This window comes from Spermophilus citellus, assembly GCF_964194105.1.
Source record: "Spermophilus citellus genome assembly, chromosome: 5".
NCBI classification, from domain to species: domain Eukaryota; kingdom Metazoa; phylum Chordata; class Mammalia; order Rodentia; family Sciuridae; genus Spermophilus; species Spermophilus citellus.
Window position 1 is genome coordinate 9,044,027 of NC_138186.1, and position 18,489 is coordinate 9,062,515.

At 43.3% G+C, this 18,489-nt stretch overlaps 1 protein-coding gene and 1 long non-coding RNA gene across 11 annotated transcripts in view; one reads left to right on the plus strand and one right to left on the minus strand.

Moving 5' to 3' along the window:
- Nucleotides 1-272: 272 nt before the first annotated feature.
- Nucleotides 273-10,016, minus strand: LOC308649226. Its single transcript, XR_014022041.1, has 4 exons — nt 9,799-10,016; nt 9,234-9,330; nt 882-1,087; nt 273-741 (listed from the first exon to the last, which is right to left on the minus strand). It is a non-coding gene; the product is annotated as an uncharacterized lncRNA (long non-coding RNA).
- A 179-nt stretch (nt 10,017-10,195) lies between these two features.
- ATXN1 (ataxin 1) overlaps nt 10,196-18,489 on the plus strand; it is a 385,115-nt gene continuing 376,821 nt past the window's right edge. For 4 of the 10 annotated variants that reach the window (XM_081294749.1, XM_081294754.1, XM_081294744.1 and 1 more), the window contains exons 1-2: nt 10,215-10,366; nt 18,305-18,419. The gene's annotated coding sequence lies outside the window, so the exon portion shown is untranslated. Of the gene's footprint in view, nt 10,367-11,353; nt 11,547-18,304; nt 18,420-18,489 lie in introns of those variants that run through there. The other 6 variants (XM_081294745.1, XM_081294753.1, XM_081294746.1 and 3 more) reach the window with 4 other exon arrangements.

The window sequence follows — 18,489 nt, forward strand, 5'->3', positions numbered from 1 at the left end:
GTATGGGAAAGCTCTGGGGGGCGCCTCATGGAGACTCCAACAGAAGGGATCCGTGGGGATTCTGGGCTTGAGTGGAAGGCCGCCTTCTGCCCGCTGGGGAGAACCTCTGAGACTAGCGAGCTTGAAGTTGTTTTTTGAAACACAAGAATCAGACAAGACCCTGGTTTTCCTGAGCTCAAAGGTGAAACCCCGCCCTTGGCCAGATTTGGAGAAATCAAAGGGAGGAATGTCATTTAAATTCCTCTATCCTGAATGCACGAGATCTGCTCAAATGAACATATATATAATTTTATTATATATAATAAATTTATATATATACATATATATGATTTTTTTTAAAGGCAGACAGTTTCTTTGTTGCACTCACCGGGCGCCAAACAGCCTCTTCCCCTTGACTCCACACACTGCCACAGGGCTTCTGAGGGGGAGAGCTGCTGTGCATCCTGGTGCCCAGCAGAGGGAGCTGCAGAGGCCCACCGGAGACCTTTGAGCTGAGGCCTGGCCTGCTGCTGGTGCAGAAGCATACTTGAGCTCTCTCAGACCTCTTCTAGTAGCCTCTGTGTCTGGGGCCTGAGCCAGCCGTTGTTTGTGGAATGATGGGGAGGCAACTCTAGAACTCCCCACATAGCTCTCCTATTCCAGTGGGTCTTTTGTTTCTTGATATTGTCATGGGGGCAAGACCAAATCCACACTCAGAACAGATGACCTATGCGTATCCAAAGAGCGGAGAGGTAGGGGTCCCTAGGTAAGTAGAAAAGAAAGAAGAATTGCAGCAGATCTATAATCATGGATCTCATGAGGGGAGTATTTTCATTTTCTAGGGCCACTATAACAAATGTTCACAAACAGGGTGACTTAAACAAAAAGAAATTTACTCTCGCCCTGTTCTGGAGGTCAGAAGTCTGAAATTGAGGTGTCATTAGGGTCTCTCTCTCTCTCTCTCTGAAGGACCCAGGGAAGTCTTCCTGCCTCTCTCAGCTTCTGGTATCTGTTGGCCGTGTAACTACAGTAGCTTCACGTGGCCCCTTGCCTGTGCCTCCTCTGTTTTGGTGTCTCCTTACAAAGACATACTAGATTTAGGATCCACCTGAAAACAAGAAGATCTCTCTTAATAAAGTTAGATCTACAAAAACCAACACTCCCAAATAAAGTCGCGCTCCCAAACACTGGGGATAGGACTTCCATGCACCTCCTTGGCAGACTCAATTCAACTCGCCTGCTGGCATTGTAAGCCAAGGTTGAATGGGTTTGGGAGTAACGGGAAGTATTCAGATAAGAGATGCTCACTCAGGAGACTCTCTCCATCTGTGCTTATTTTTTTTTTTTTAAAGAGAGAGTGAGAGAGGAGAGAGAGTGAGAGAATTTTTAATATTTATTTTTCAGTTCTTGGCGGACACAACATCTTTGTTGGTCTGTGGTGCTGAGGATCGAACCCGGCCGCACACATGCCAGGCGAGCGCGCTACCGCTTGAGCCACATCCCCAGCCCTCCATCTGTGCTTATGGCCCTCAGTTTTTTCTTTTTCAGTGAGAGGTTTTAAAAAAATATTGTATAAATAAAAAGAATAAGAAAATAGCACTTCTCTGACTCACACATTGGGCAGAACCACAGACTCTTGTGATCATCAAGAAAGACTTCACAGAAGTGTTGGTGCCTGAGCCGGGTCTAAAGTCTGAGGGTAAAATCTCCATGTGAAGACTGAGTGAGGGAGAGAAGAAAAATACAGGGCTTTCCAAGTGTAGAGAAAGAAGGACATGCAAAGCCCGGGGGAGCGGTGGGGAGGAAACACCCTTTACCTCTTTAAGGAGGGCATCAAGTCTTTAAGGCCCACACTTTGCACTGAATCTGCATGGCTCAGATGTCCTATTAGAAAACGAAGGGGCAAAAATGTCTCTGGTTTAATAAGTGCACAAATAAGCGCCCAATCACTCTAGGAGTTAATTATTGGACACATTTGCCAAAGCACAAATATGGAAACCCCACCCTCGGCCAGTTCTGGAGAAATCAAAGGGCTGAATGTGGTATAAATTCCTCTGCCCTGATTGCCTACGGAGATCTGCCAACATTTTTTTCTCTGATATATTCCTTTCTGCACAAAGGGCCAAACTGGGTTCTTAAAAACCTGATCATGAACTGAGATATGCAATTCTGAATCATCACCATGATCTAGGAAAATTAACTCCTTGCTGATCTGCCCCCGAGAAGCACCCAAGCCTGTTGCCTCTGAGCCTGCACCAGGATCTGGCCAGGCTTCTGTCACAGGGCAGCAACTCCCTTTTTTTGGCATAAGAACCTACAGGATGCCAGCAGAGTTCAGGCTGGGTCATCTCAGTCTCTTTAAAGGCATGGTGATTCATTGCTGGGGTGGGGGAGAGGGTAGCAGAGGAGAAAGGAAGTGCTGAGCGGCGGGGCGGAGCCATGCAGTTATGAAATTGACTGCAGGAAAAGCTAGCCCTGGGAGTCATGGGGTCACATGCTCCTACTATTGGTATTTAAGCTCCAGCTTTTAAGCCAGAGCTGGGGTAGGGGTGGGAAACAGATCGCTTGATCTGATTGCCTGTCAGAGTCCACACACCCATGCCTTGTGTATTTATTACAATGACAGTGTACTAATTTCTCTTAATATCTGACCAAGAAGGAAAACTCTCCCGTGACAGTACAGTTAGCAGAATAAAAATTTGGCTGGAGTGGTGTGAGGGAGTGATTTGTCTTCTTCTACTTGATTTACTGGCATTCTAGCTGACAGGGTCTTCCATTCTGTGCATTCATTTTGTACTTAAAAAGGGGTCGTTTGTCATTTACAGTTTAAGTGTGAGTGCCATTATTCTGCTCTGGCAGAAGGCATCTGTGGCAGTAGCTAGTGTTTCATGTCTGTGCTGCAAACGCAAAGCAAAATCAGTATCTTTGGTATCTTTGGTCCTCAGCCGTGAGAGCTTCCCAATCCTCCCTGCAGTTAAACTTTGTGGAGACCTGATGGGAAGGTTCTGCAAATACCAGACTGCCTGTGGCTCCGCCCTGGAATCCTAACATGGGCACCTTCCTGGGAACTCTAGTTATTCATGTCAAAAAAGCAAAGTTTACCCAGACATTTTTCTCCAACTCTTCCTCTTTGGGGCAAACTTAGTAAATTCCTTGTAAAATGATGTTCTTAAACTCTGACCTTCATTTGGATCAGCTTCTCCTGGCTAATATTTACTTAAGAAAAATAAAGTAGCAAAGAGAGCTTACAGCCCTCTATTTCCACGTCATGAAGTTAGAACCATGTAGAACGTTGCTTCCCGCCTTGAATGAAGATTTAGTGTTTATTTCTGTATTCTGTTGTTGCCCATGATTCTCTCTTGGAGGCGCCCCACGCTTAGTGCATACAACCCATCAACCACCACTACCTTAAGTTCAAACAATGGTGGCTTTTGGCTTTGATTTTAATTTACGAAATGTATTTCTTTTGAGGAAACAAAATGCCAAGTTGTTAATGAAATGCTTTATATAGATTTCCAAATGCTCCCGGCCAGTAGCAAAGTTCAATTCTCCCATTCTAAAGCTTAAAGTGTGGTTGGTTTTTGTGTAGGAAGAACTGTATTCCTTAGATGATTAAGGTCATAAATTATGATATTTTATAGGCCCCAGCCTGATATTCAATCTTGGTTAGAGATGCATGATGAAAATTTATCTAGATCTTGCTTGCAAAATAAATAATGGTAAAAAATCAACTCATTTCCTTTCAAAGAATCCCATTGTACTAAATAAATTATACATTTTTTTAAAAAAAGGGAAAATAAAATAGATTTCCTTTTAATGGCCTGGATGCATTTTCCAGTTAAGCAGCGAATTATATAATTTTCATTATCAATGTCCAAAACCATCTGTCACTAAAAGGTATCAGCCCCAAACCATTTAGCCACAAGCAGCCAAGCCAGCTATAATGCTACAATGCTTGGGCTTCCTAAAACAGATAGATTTTGCATCTGCCTCCCAGGGGTTCAAAGTACCTGAGCCCTCTCATAAAGACTGAGCCACAGATGAGCTTCACAAATTTTTGTTCTATTTTTATGGGCCCATCCCCCATGCCCCATCCCCCAGTGGATAGATTGTGCATTTACCCACAGTGCACTTTCAGTGATTGTTAGAAGGGGAGATAACCACCACATTACACAGGGTATTGGTGCACAGGAAAATAGAAAAATAACTAAGTTATCTATGCGCTACTGAAGAGAGCCATGATAGGATTCTAAGGTCTTCAACTATGGATATTTAGAGCTAATTCCTGTGTCTCCTCAGACCCATTATCTATACGAGTGCTGTCCGTTAGAATTATACATGAACATACCACAATGAATTCCACTTTTACATATAATTATAAGGCACTGATTAAAAAAATAATAACAGAAGGGAAACCAGTAAAGCAGAAGAATGGGATGAGATTGATCAAATTATGTACATGTACAACTATGTCACAATGAATCTCATATTATGCATAATTATAATGCACCAATAAAAACATAAGAAAAGAAATATATACAGGGACTCATGGTATAGCTCAGTGGTAGAGTATTTGCCTAGCATCCATGAGGCAAATATTCTACCAATTTGATCCCCAGCACTGTGAAAAGAAAAAAAAAACACAATTATTCCGTATGCATGATGTTAAATTTTATAGGAGCCACATTCATAAAAGTTCAAAGAAACAGGTAAGATGAATTTTAACAATCTGTTTTATTAATTCTAACATATGCTGAATAGTTTCATTTCAACAGTCAATATAAAAATTGAGATATTATGGTATGTATACATATGTGTCCGTGTGTCTCTCCAAGTCTTTAAAATTTGAGGCATATTTCATATTTACAGTGCATCTCAATTTGGACTAACCATATTTCAGGTGTTCAAGGGCCACATTGGACGGTGCAGATGTAGACTGAACTACCTGTTTCTGTTTTACATTGCTGACAGGGTGTTGTCTGAAATAGCTGAATGTGTGTACTGTTAAATCATAATAAGCTGTTGGCAGATGTTGGAATGCAAAGACTTTCTTTCCACTCTTGACTATTGGTGATGTCATTTTTATGACCAGGAAGCCCTTCTTCTACAGTTTGGTTGAGGGTCAAGAAAGATGATTCAGAAACATGCATGAGACAGTACTGAGCCTGGATGTGTGTGGAGCCCAGGGACTTGAGCCTGGGTGTGGCCAGCTGAGCTCAGAGTCTATTATGTGAATGGTTTTCACTTTTCTTTTTAGTTTGTTTTACTTTTCTGGTCTCCCTAGGTTTATTTGGAAGTGCAATTCTAAGGAAAGAGTATTTGTTTTGCAAGCACACTATGGTTTGCTCAGGTTTTTAAATGACACACATTAGATTACACCCTCCTTCTAATAGAAGACTGAAAGTTCTGCCAGTCTTTCCACTAAAAATCCAAACTTTCCGGGATTTATTACACAGCCATAACAAATTGCTCCAGGCAGAAACTTGGCAAATGGATCCCAAAGTGTGGGAGGAAATTCTTTTTAACAACTTTTAAATGATAAAAATAAATAAAATAAATGTTTGCCACTGTAATTTATGTGATTTTTTTTATAGAGGGGGCATTTGATAAAAATGCACATTTTTATCTTTGCATTTTGTTTGTCTTACAAATTTGAAATGTTAGCATTAGCTTGTAAGTCAAATCTTGCTCAAGAGTTAGACCATTGCCTGCTGCCTCCCAAATTTTTGATGATGCTAGTGTTTAATTCTCATATTTGGAACTCTGTTTGATCCGATCCGGAAAAGCAATGGATCAATCAACTGTGATTTTTGTGTTTCACCATGGGAAAAAAATAACATTTTTTTTTTAAAAGTTAGATTTCTTTTGTTCTTTGTACTCCTTGAAAATTAAGATATCTTATTGAATGTTGTGATCTCAGGCCTACTTACTGTTGATATGCAACAAGTAACTGATGAAAAAGGAATGATAAATACATAAAAAGCAATTTAAGACATCATTTCTATTCTTAATCTCATTGAAATACTTATTAAATATCCACTATATAGGAACTTTTAAAGCATGTTAGAGGCTAAAGATCCCCTAATATGCTTTGTCAATGGTAAAAAGATGAAGCATGTTAGGGAATCTTTACCCTTTATGATTCCCTCCACTTGCAAACACCTTGGGATTATTGGAACAACTCAGTGACTCCATGTTAGGAAAGCAGAACCTGAACCCATACTTTTTTTGAGGCCTGGATTGTAATATGTGTCTTCTCTACCTCCATGAAGTTTTAAAGATACAATAAGGAAGAGCTGTAAAAAGTGTAAAATGCTACATAAATACAATTGAAACATAAATTCTCACCACTGTAAGCATTAAGAACAAATGCCCTAAAGTTTGTGAAAAGTGCACAAACTTTCACCCCCAAGATTGGCTTCTGTTTAATTTATCTAATGCAGTGTTGGGGGGTACTGACTCCATTTCCAGATACACTTTTCTTAGAGTTGCCTTATTTTTTATTTTCGACTAGAGAAAAGCTAAGGTATCTTTTCTAAACATGACTTTTGAGGTCCTTTTAAGAATTCAAGCCTAAAACTCTTAATATCTTTATTTTATTTAACTTACAATCTGGTTCGATTATTTAGTTGTTATAAACTGGTAAGCTATTTGAATTTGCTTGTTTGTTTTGTTTTATTTTGCTTTGTTTTGAACTACATAACATGCTACCTTCCATGAAAACATACACTACAATTTAAAATCTGTAGCAATTTGAAAAGGGCCTGGTTTCATTGAGAACTCTTGTGCTCCCTCTGCTGCTGTGAAAAAAAAAAAAAAAAAGTTCCTATTCAAGACCCCAGCAAGCTACTTGGCAGTTTCTTTTGGCAATGATGATGTGTATATGTGCATGAATCAGGGCCCTTTTGGAATACCGTCCTATTTCTACAAAGCATATATAGTCATCCCTTGCCTGGGAGGATGGGTTCCAGGACCCCTCTTCAATTCCTGAATTCTGGGATGTTCAAGTCTCTTATATAAAACCACACAGTATTTATATGCAACCTTAGCATGTCCTTCTGTGACTACAGATCATCTCTGGATTATTTATAATACCGGACACAATGTCAATGCAATGTAATAATGGTTAGTTACACTGTCTTATTCAGGGATTAATGACAAGGAAAACAAAAAGTATGAACCTGTTCAGTACATTTTTTTTTTCTTTCATCCCCAGTTGATTGAGACTGAGGTTGCAATGATTTGACTAATGTGATTTTTTTTTTAAATAAGAAAACTTAATTTTAAAAATTAATTAATAAAAAAGGGGAAAAACAGAAGAAGTTAGTTATGCATCTATGGCCAAATTAATCTAGACATAGCCCTGTAGTATAGGCCAATGTTCTTCTGCAGAAGTCCCTTGGGAGGCTAGCTGAAAGGTAGATTCTGATTTCACAGGCCTGGGTTGGGGGGGGGGGGGAATCCTTAATTCTGAAAATCTAAAAAATATTTCAGATATTGGTGCCCCGGCTGCTAATCTGAGTACTGCCTGTTAAAAAGTAAGTGTGTAACATAAAATAATATATTCTAATACATACTTGTTGGCCCCTTTTAAACCTTCAAAAGTAGATATTCACAAAATAGATAAAAGGGATTAAAATTATTTTCCATGTTGTTTAAGCCATCCAAAACACAGGGAGGAGGAAGGCCCCAAAGACCTCATCCCCCAATTTCCTTTCCTTTGAAAGGCTGGTTTATCCTAGTATGTACTTAAGGTCAGGTTTCTGAGAAGACTGTCTTACTACATGGTAAGATAATCTTTCTTCTCACAGTAAGAAATAGTTATAGATTTTAATGACAGTTTATGGCTTTAATCTTAATGGCTAAGAAAGCAAATGTCATAATTCTTATTAATTGTTGTTACTGTTTGGGTAATATACATATTTAGCTTCCTTGAGGGAACATTTAAATTAATTGACTAACTCTAATCTGAATTATGTGTTTTAATATGTTTAAGGTTGTTAAAATAACATAAATTAACTGCGTGTGCCAAGGTAATAATTACAATATTAGCTTTTATTCCCCTGAAAATTCTTTAAATGTAAGATGTCTAAAAATAGAGTGGAGGTGGATTGGACAGTTTGCAGATTATAAGTTGGAATAAAAACATCTCAGAGAAGCCAAAAACATGGCAACCAATATTTTCTGTTATAAAAATATTTTAGATGAATTTGGGTTTTTTTTTTTTTTTAACGAAAGCTGTCTGAAACTCAAACGAATAGCAGAAGCTCTGTTTATTCACAGGCCGGCAATAATAATAATAATAATACCTGCCGCACAACCCATACCTCTTCTATGCTGAGTCAACAAGCTTCTATTCCTTTCAGAAGTGGCAAAGCCCAAGCAGGGGGTGGGGTGGTGTATTACCCGGTTTTGTTTTGAACTATTAACCTTCACCTTGATAAAGCAAGTCAACGAAAACAAAACCAGGCAGAGCCTTTACAGGAAACTGATGTTAACCGTCCACTAGAGGCTGTAATGAGACCAACAATGTCATTTTAGCACAACCCGAGGTTTAAACCTAACAATCAGTGATTTTTTTAAAAAAAATTAAAAAAGAAAGTTGTAGAAACGAGGGAGAGCGAGCAGTAGTAGTTCTATTTAAGTAGCCATGTATATGTGCATGGCGTTCCAAAATGTGAGAAGCAACATTTCCGGGGTTCTACACCTTCCTCGTTAGTAGGCTTATTTTTATTTCTGAAGCGCGTTGGCTCATAACACTACAGAGTTGTTTAAAAGCTGACACATTTCTCTTACTGATTCTGTATCCTGCTTCAGTTGGTGACTAACTGTTAGGTCATAAGCAGACTCAGCCAAAAGGTCTCTCCAATACAGCTTACAGTCAATAGTGGCGGCTTCCCGAGAGAAACGGAGGGATCAGGTTTCTAGACACTTGGTTCTAAGCACCTGAAGGAGGTCAAATGCTGCCCTGACACCTACTGGCCTTCCAGAACTATCTGCAGCAAAGAGAATGCCACACTGAACGACCCTAGTAGGGACGTGTCCTCTTTTCCTCCAGGTGCCACACCTGTTGGCAAGGTGCATTCCAAAGAATATCGCAGCTCATGCCTAGGCGGTTGGACTGACACAGGGGGCGGGGTGGTGGGGGAGTTAAGGACCACGTTTAGCAGTTGAGGCCAGAGAAGTTCTGCGTGGATTCACGAAAACTGCCATTTAATGCTCGGTTTACTTTCTCTATCTCTTACACCGGTTACCTCACTTCGGATTAAATTAATGATCCCGAATTAGCTGCGAGAGGAGCGCGCGAGTCGTCAAGCCCAGTAGTTCAATGCCCAAAGCAGATTTTCCGACCTGCAGAAAGAAAGAAGGAGAGCCGGGAGGTCACCAGCTTTCACAGGCAGGAGAGGTGAGGATGCGTGTGCACTCGGGGGTGGGGGGACCCTTAAAAGTTTCCCGAGTTGCACTCTAAAGCAATCACCGCGGACCCGAGGTCTGGATTCCCCAAAGCCGAAGCCACGCCGGTTTGAGGGTTAACTTCCAGCTGACGATCAGAGTAAGCCCGCTGAGACGCTTCTGAGAACGCCGGGGAGCGAGGACGCGTGGGGATTAGAATTAGCCGTCTTCCCCTCCCCCTTGGGTATTTCACTGGCTCGGAGCTGAAGGCTGACACCCATTGGGGGAGTCCCCCAGTTTGCCTGAGTTGCACCCGGTGCTGTCACTCGGTCCCCTCCAACTAGGTGCAGGGACCTGGGAGGCGCGTGAGCACCGGTCACCGCTCAAATTACCTCATCTCCCCAGCTCCCCGCCCCTTTCTCAAACCTGGAAGGAGCGTCTCCTCGGGTAGGGTCTCCCCTCCCGCTCCCGGCTCCCCAGCGGCTCTGGAACAGGCGCCGGCCTCCCCGGGTTCCGCCTCCCGGGGCCGCGCGCAGCGAAGGGTTAAGGGCGCGGGCCGGCCGCCGCGCCGTGCGCTCGCCGTGCTCTGTGCGGCTCGCCGGGCCGCCTGCCAGAGGGTGCCCCCCCCCCCCATGAAGTCGGATCCTTGAGCTGCGGCGGCGGCAGCCAACTGCTCCATATTTGGCTTCTATTACACATTTACATACTGGAGCGAGCGAGCGAGCGCGAGAGAGCGCGAGGGAGGGAGGGCGGGCGCAGGGAGGAGGGAGGGGAGGGGAGCGGGAGGAGGGGGAGGAGGAGGAGGAGAGAGCAGAGTATACCGCAGACATCATTTCTACTACAGTGGCGGAGCCGTACAGGACCTGTTTCACTGCAGGGGGATCCAAAACAAGCCCCGTGGAGCAGCCGCCAGAGCGACAGCAGCCGCAAGACATTGTTTCTCTCCCTCTGTCCCCCCTTCCCCACGCAACCCCAGATCTATTTACACTTTACAGTAAGTGGCTATTTTTTTTTCCTCCTCTGATTCTTTCTCTACCCCTCCCCCTCTCCCCTTATTTAGATTAAAATCACCCCCCACCCCGCTCTCCCGAGAGGGGCAAAAGCAACAACCAGCAAACAAACCCCAAATCCCAGTCGGCTGCACGGAAAACAGCTGGAAGAGGAGCGAAGGAAACCGACGCGTCGTGTTGTGTGTGTGTGTGTGTGTGTGTGTGTGTGTACATACAACAGTCCCCGGCTCCAGCTTCCTGGGCCGATGCCCCACTCTGGGAGCAGGGACGGCCAGCACGGGGGCTGCCAAGGCCCGGGTGGGCGCCCGTCGGGCGAGGGGGCGCGCCCGGGCGGGGGGCGCGGACAGGAGAGCAGCGGCGGCGCCCCGCTCCGGCGGCTGCCGGTCCGGCCGCGAGCGCCGAGAGCCATGTCCTCCTCCCTCCCGGTGGCGCAGGGGGAGGCGGCGGCGGCCGGGGGTCGCGCTGTCCCTTTCGCGTTCCCCCTCCCCGGTGGTGAGAGCCACTGGGACTCGGGGAGGGCTGGACTTCCCTGCGGGTGGTCACCTGGCCCCGGCGCCCCGGGCCGGGGTCTTTGCGCGGAGGCCGGCCTCCCCGGGTTTTCGGCAGCGGAGGGGACTGAGCCGGCAATCCGACCGGGACTTTGCGCTCGGTGATGCCAGGCTTGGGACACAGAGGGGCAGCCGCGCGGGGGAAGGGGTGTGCGGGTGCCCGAGCGCGGCAGGAGGGGCAGTGGCGGCCCTGGCTGCCGCCGCCACCGCCGCCCTGTTGGTGCGGCCGCTTCCTGATCATGTGCAGCCGCCGCCGCCGCCCGGAGCTGGGAGCCCGCGAGCGCCCCAGCCCGGGCCGGCGCCCCCGCCAGCGCCTGAGGCAGGAGCAGAGGAGCCGCGGCAGGCGCTGCCCTCACCGGGAGTGAACGGCTGCGCGGCGACTGGAAGGGTGAATGAAGCCAGGAGGAGGGGAAGGAGGAGGCGGCGGCGGAGGAGGAGGCGCTGCGGGGATTGGGATGCGCCCTGAAGCCCCGCTGCTCCTTCTCTCCGGGCCAGCCGGAGACTCCGCCACTCCCGCGGCGGCCGCGGCCGCCGCCGCCTCCTACGTGGTTCCAGCCGAGCGCGCAGGCCGGTCCCGCAGCGGGCAGGGACCCGGGCCGGACGGGCGGAGCGAGAGGTGAGGCGGTGTCTGAGCGCGGCGTGAGTGTGTGAGTGAGTGCGCGTGTGTGTGCGCGCGTGTGTGTGTGTGCGCGCGCCGGGGCGGGGGGCGAGGGCCATCGCGACGTGGAGGGGTCCCTTGGTGGCCACTTGGACAGTGCAGCGCCTGGATCTCCTCTGTAGCCCCCCAGCCCTCAGGCCGCCTTCTTAAACTCCGTGGCTTGTGCTTTCATTTTATTGCAGACCATGTAGGGGGCTGACTGGAAGCATGAAACAATTCAGGTTTTCTAGGATGGTTGAGCAAGAACCTTAATGGGGGGTGGAAGGAGGGTGGGGATCAAGACTGCCAGAAAACAACAAAACAAAACAGAAAATCAGTTTCTAAGACCGTGGGGTTCGGTTCGATCCCGTGGCTGCTCTGTTTTGTTTTGCTTTCTCGGTATATAATCCTACAGATAAGAGGGTAATATAAATACTTGGGAAGATTGGGAAATTACTGAAGAGTAGTAAGGGCGGAGGGGGAAAAAAGCCAGTCGGAAGCCGGTTATATAATGCGCGATGTGGCTAACAAGAACGGCAAGCTATTTTTATTTTGTTTACCGTATGTTGTGCAGTAGGGACTCCTCCAAACTGGTTCTGTCCCCGGAGAGATTCTTAGCTTCCCTGAGAGATCCACAGGATACAATTAGCAAAATTAGAAGACCCTATTACACCCACAGAATAAAAACTAATGCCTTAGAGTGGCATTCTCCGTTCACATCCTGTCGTGCATGCATGGGAATGTGTGTATGCAAATAAGTTCTCCCTTGGCAATCTAGTAGTCACATCTCAATGACATTTGTGTTTTATAATGCAGTCTGTTCTTAATATTTAAACATCATCGTTAAATATTGCACACAGCAGTGGGTAGTTACTTGCTGGTTATTTTTAGGCAGAATGGGTTACTTTTTCAACAATGTTAGCTAAGTCACTTGTGTTTGGGTTTCTGAAAGGACTTGCAGTTCTTAGAAGATCCTGTTAAACCCACCCTCTGGTTTATTTGAGGGTAAAGGGAGTTTTATACCTAAGGTTTTTGTTGTTGTTGTTGTTGTTGTTTTGTTTTTGGAATGAAGCTATGCCTGGGGAAGCCAAGGGAGAGGTGGAAGAGAAAATCCAACACATGAACTCTTGGAAAGGGATTGCACATTACTGCTAATGCAGTGGCATTTAATCTCCTCTGATTGTCCTCTAACTGTGCATGCATCAGTCAATATTTTAGCAGCTCTGCAAATAAATGGGCTTGAATGCCACCTTCCACATAAAGCAGAGGTTGAAGGGCTCCCCTGAACCTCCTGCCTGCCTTTCTCATCATGCAGGTAGGTGTCAGTGGTGTAGGTTTTCCCTGCACCTACTCCAGCCCTGATCACTCATGTAATTAGATCAGGCTGCCATGGCAACAGACAGTGTTCCTTGTCCATTCAGGTGGGTTTGCCTGAACTACTCCAAGTGTTTTATGCACAGCATTTATGCTGCCCAAGCCAGATGAGAGACTTCACTATTTCAATTGCATCTTCTTTCAGTCATTCGGAGGGCAGACACTGAATGAGGCTTCTACTCAACTTTTATAAAGGATACCAACAAGCTGTTCTTACTGGGTACAGTATGTAAATGCATCTCCCCAGACAGTGAAAGGAGCCTGACAATCCTGCTGGTGTTTATTGTGAACAGATCAACAAGTATTTGGTACTTGTTAGAAACCTTTCAGAGCTTACTAAAGCAACATTTCTTTTGCAGTCTAGTGCCTTGGGCCTTCCAGGCCCTTAACCCTTTCAAGTGTGAAGAATACCCATCCTTTGGAACCCAGATGCCTATAATGCTGGCTGGCTTTCTAAAGGTTTTATTTGGGGGATGTAACTTATTTGGAATAAGTATATCCCTCTTGTTACATCTTAAAATTTTATAGCCATTATTAAAAAAGTGGTACTGACAGTAAGCAGGCAGGCTGAATGTATTCATTCTTCCTTTGGATTTGTTGGCTGTGAACCTTAATAGTAATTTAAAAATAATTATTTTCTCAGTTGAGAGAAAGACAATAGAAGCCTACAGCCGGTTGACTGATAATGTGTGGTGCTTTTACACATAAACAACTTGCACTCTATTTTTGGATATAATTTAATGAGCAGAATTCTGGTATTTGCATTAGGTCACCCCCTTTTAAAGACTGCTAAACCAAGAAAAATAATAATATGGGAAAAAAAAAGAAAAGTGGCATTAGTTGTTGAAGCTCTGTGCTGTTCAGGCAGCCCAAATAAGGAGGAATATTTTAATAACCGTAATATTTGAAAGAAACAATAATTGAAAATAATAGTATGATGATTTAGTGGTGACCCTGCTAGTCCATTTACAGTTTTATGGCTGCCTAGCTAAAGTGGTAAATCATACCCTCCCGCCCTTCTCCCAGGACTGAGAGCTACTCAACTCTCCTCACAGGGGGTTTATGAGTTTCTACCGGTTAGTGAGTTTACGTGGTTGGTAAATTCACTATGACTGGTGAGATGAAGCTCTGCTGTGGTTAAAATAAGCTATTATTTCTGGGAGGTAAATACAGGAGAAGTGAGGATATAAAATAAGGCACAGTTTAAGTGTTACACTATGCCTTAGAGGTCCTGGATTCTATTTCGCAGCATGCAGAAAATTGCTCTACTTGCCATAAAACGTGTACTTGTCGTTTTTCAGTACACAAACAAATTCATGCTAAAAAATATGAGAAATGTTTGCTTTAGATTGAGAACTGGGTAAGACCATATTTTTTTTTTCTCTCTAGATTTCGTTTTAAAGGGGTTTGGTAAACAGAAGTACCAGTTTTTTAGAAATGTTGTCACTAGGCTTCAGGCCTCTAAATTGCCTTTTAGAGAAAAATTAAAGAAAATCTCTTTAGCTCGTAGGTTATATGTCAAATGTCTGAGGATAGCCATAAGTTTCAACATACCTTAAGTTGTCTGGGAGTCCTGGGAAAGGCCAGCTTTAAGAGATTATTAAAAAATTAGTAAACATTTCTATGGCTCCTGTTTCTGTTGTCATTATAGAGTTCAAGGACTCACATTCTTTCTGAGTAATGTGGTGCCTGCCTTTCTTTCTTTCTTTCTTTCTTTCTTTCTTTCTTTCTTTCTTTCTTTCTTTCTTTCTTTCTTTCTTTCTTTTCCATTCTGAAATGTCAAGTGGATTTTGCTTCTGCACATACCTTGAATGACAGTTTCTGATGACTAACACATTGTTAACACCCGGCTCACTTTGTTTCCCATTAGATGTTAGTCAATAACTGTGTTTTACTAAAACCCTGAGACTCATGGAAGTAGGTGAATGCAGGAGTGGTTGTGAATTCCTTAAGCCATAGTTATCTGAAAGAAAATGTAGTTTAGACTCTGAAAAGCTTAACTGTCTGCTTAGGTAAAGCAACACAGTGCAGCAAGACAGACTATCTTTTTTAGGGAAAGAGAGATTATTTGATGCGCATTGCTTTACATTTTCAAAGTGATGTAATAGTTTGGCTTCTGTGAAACATTTAGATCAGTGTAGCTAAAATACTTCGAAGTATGACCAGAATGAAGATTTCATTCTGGTCATACTTCCAAGGTAAGTCAGAATCAGTCCCTCCTTATTTTAAAAAATGCATTGAAAACAGTAAGTTGTAGAAATGCCAAGAGAAGTAGTGATTTCTGTTCTGGGGCTTACGTGTCACACTTCTTTTGTTTTTAAGATATGACTCTTCGAGTCATCAAGGACCCTGTTCACATTTTAGTTTCATTTAATTTAGTTTAATGGAATAAATTTATTCTTGAATTTTCTTTAAAAAGCTATAATATAATTATGAATATATAGGGTGCTAGTTTTATAATTTTTTAAAATGTTGGCTGAAAGCTGTAATTGGATTGAGGTTTTTAAAAATATCAATGCTTAAAATTTACAGAAGGAAAAGAATATTGTGTAAGGTAAACCATATGTTTTTGTAGAAACTTTTAATTTTTTCCTTCTTTGATAATTCTATTCATATTATATAATTCTATTTGGTCTTTATCAGTTAGCAATATATTTAATAATCCTCATTAATCTGAATCTTTCAGACTGATGTACTATAAATATTTGTACTGCATATTACCACTACCCCACATGTACTAAAACATGTTTCAAACGATTACAAACAAAAAAGCAACGAGCATTATATTTTATTGGATATATTTGTTGTTAACAGAAATGTTTCATTGATTTTTCTATCACTTTTAATGCGTACCATTTGTGAAGTAATAAAAACATCGCTAATTGCCATAATATAAGCAAAAATTGTATCCTACCTAAAAACTCCTCTTCAGAATACTCATTGTAGTGTAATCAGAGTTTGTGACTGCACAGGGCAGGGATCCCCCTGACTGGGTGTAAGCTGAGATGAACTCCTTTGTCAAAGGTGCTGTTTATGGAGGGAGTTAGGAAGCAGAAATTTTGAGTGACAATTTCCATAGCCTCTAAACCTCTAAGCTCCTATGCTTCTGACCTTCAAAGAGAATGTGCATTTCTGACACTGTGTAAAACAAAGTTACCTTTATTGTGCCCTTAGCTTGGGCCCTGTCTCCCACATTCTCTCCTGGTCTGTATAGCCCACCCTGTCTGTATTATTGGGGCCACCTTTCTTGGTCATCTTCCACTATGAATAGTGTTGTATTTTGTGCTCCACTGTGCTTTTGCAATAGTAAATATTCCACTTTTATTGCATATCATCATATAAAACATCCTCTAGGTTACTGTTTCTTGTATACTGTTGGTGTGATTTGGCAACGAATTCACCCTGTGTTTATTCCTGTTTCTTCCCTCTGATGGACTATAACAAGTTACATCAGCTCTCTGTGTTACCCCAACTCCTGTAGCAACACAGATCCTTTTGAAATAAGCAGGTGTACCAATGTGAGAGTAAATTAATATTTTACGGCATTTGCATCACATTTGACTGTTCTCTGCATTTCAGCAGAATGGGAGGGGACTGTAATTTGGACTCTATAAAATCTTATCTGCCAGGTGATAGGTAAATAGAATTGTGTGCACACACGTCGATAGATGAGCAAACATTCTCTCCCAACTGTGAGCTCACCCAGCACTCCCCACTCCCTGCAAATCCACGGCACCTACAGCTTGTTGCAAAATGATTACCAAAGTCTTTTGAAGCACGTTTTAGATGTTACCAGGTAAAATCCAGACTTCCCTCTCTGCTTTCAGGAAGCACTAAGATTCAAGAGAGTTTTGTGAACTTCTGTTTGACTTGGCCACTGTTTGTAATTCCACAGACTTCTTGGTGGAGGGACAGTGGCTTCCAAGGATTTAAAGGACACTAGAGTCGACATCAACTTTTCCTCCTTCTTTATACACAGATTTCACATGGTGAAGCCACAGACTACAAAAGTTCTTTTGCATGGCAGTCCCAGGCATACAATAGATGCTTAAATAAATGCTTGGTGAATGGATTAGTTAGAAGGAAGAATACCTTGGCTACTATTCATTGCTTTGAAAAGTGCTGGAAAGAAATAGAAGTTATTTTCCTTTCCAGCTGGGCTGTGCTCTTAAAAATAGCGAGTGTGTATGGATGAAAATAATCATGACTACTGAGATGTGTTGCCATGTACCCAAGGATAATTGGCTCACTTACCTGTTTACAGATTATTCACATTAGAGATCAAATTCATAGCTCCAGAATAGTTTCTTTCTGACACCCAGTGTAATTCTGGGCCTTCTCCTTCCTACTGTTCCCTGGCGTGAGCTTAGGAAACCCAAACTAAATTTAAAATCAGCCTAAACAAATGTGCGGATCAGCTCCAGCAATCAAAGACTGTAAATCAGCTCAGGGTTTCCTAGTTTGGGGATTATTTTATCAAGCTGGGCTACTGGTTCTTTGTCTCTAATGTGGATAATTGGGTATCACCAATGTTTAAAAATATAATTTTAATGGGTAGGGATAAATTGTATGTTAGTAGATCAAGCCCTCAACTTCTTCCATTTTTACGCATAGGTCTTTACTTCCCCCAAACTACTACAGGCACCAAGCTCCCTGAGGGAAAGGTATATGGAGCATCCGTTTCTTCTCTCATCCATCCATTCACACCCTTCACTCTTGCATCATACAGTGGGTGATTTTTACCTGACTGTGTGTGAGGCATTGTGGCAAAGTGAAAATGACATAGACATACATTCAGTCATTAAGTGATTTGGGGTGGAAAGTCTAGTGAGGACGTGTGCACATGTTAAAATACTCTTCTGCATCTTCTACTTTTCTGTAACCCACTGGACTCGTATACTACCAGCTAAGTTCTTCCATGATCCTTCCTCAAGTTGCCTGTTGACAGATAATATATACCACGTTAAAATTAGGCTTTGGCTCGATTACTATTTAGTCCATGTTCATTTCCACCTGATAGTCCTCGTGGGTATCAGCATGTGTTTATCAGATGTTTGTCTAGAATCGTTGAAGAAAACAGTGACAGTGGATGGCTCAACTGGGGAGACCCTGCTTCTAATTCGACTGAAGGGATGACCTTTCTGTGTATTGGCTTCCCTCTGAGCCTTAGGGAATGAAACCAGATCTGCTTTTTGAGCTGGCTGGTGTCTGTGTAATGGTCGTAAAACAAATTGCAAAATCCGATGTTCTTAAACTTCATATTTCAGTGCTTAGGCCCCTAAGATGGGCTTCTTTTTTTAAAAGCAGTTTATTCTGTTTTTTCATTTTGGATCTTCTCTCCTGTGCTTCCTGGACCCTTGCAGGAGCATCGTGCACCAAATCACCAGGGTGGTCCATTCAAGCTGCAGATCCGTTTGTCCTCCTTACACAGCAATCTCGTCCCCCACTGCCACCACAGGGAAGTACATCGCATGTCAGGTGAGAGTTGTTTTCCATCGGAGGGTAGACTGTTGAATGTCATTTTCTTTGCAACCTATACTGTGTGGGA